Source organism: Myotis davidii, unplaced genomic scaffold, assembly GCF_000327345.1.
Source record: "Myotis davidii unplaced genomic scaffold, ASM32734v1 scaffold427, whole genome shotgun sequence".
In the NCBI taxonomy this organism is placed as follows: domain Eukaryota; kingdom Metazoa; phylum Chordata; class Mammalia; order Chiroptera; family Vespertilionidae; genus Myotis; species Myotis davidii.
This window is the reverse complement of record NW_006298051.1, coordinates 698,917-699,166: the sequence shown is the minus strand read 5'-3', so window position 1 is coordinate 699,166 and position 250 is coordinate 698,917.

The following is a 250-nucleotide window of genomic DNA, read 5'->3' as shown; positions in this document are numbered from 1 at the left end:
CGGCCGGGGGATGGGGCCTTCCTCAGGGGATGGAGCCAGCCGGCCCGGCCAGGCCTGGTCCCTCCAGGGCTGGTCTCCAGACGACGGTGCCCGGAATTATTCCCAGGGCCCTGTGCGCTGCGGGACCCTTTGCCACGCCCAGGAACGGATTTACAGGGAGCGACTGGAAACGGCTGGAGCGAGGCCTGACAGAGGCCGTTCGCAGCCGGTGGGCGGGCGCCATGGGGATGCCGCGGGCTGGCCTGGAGCC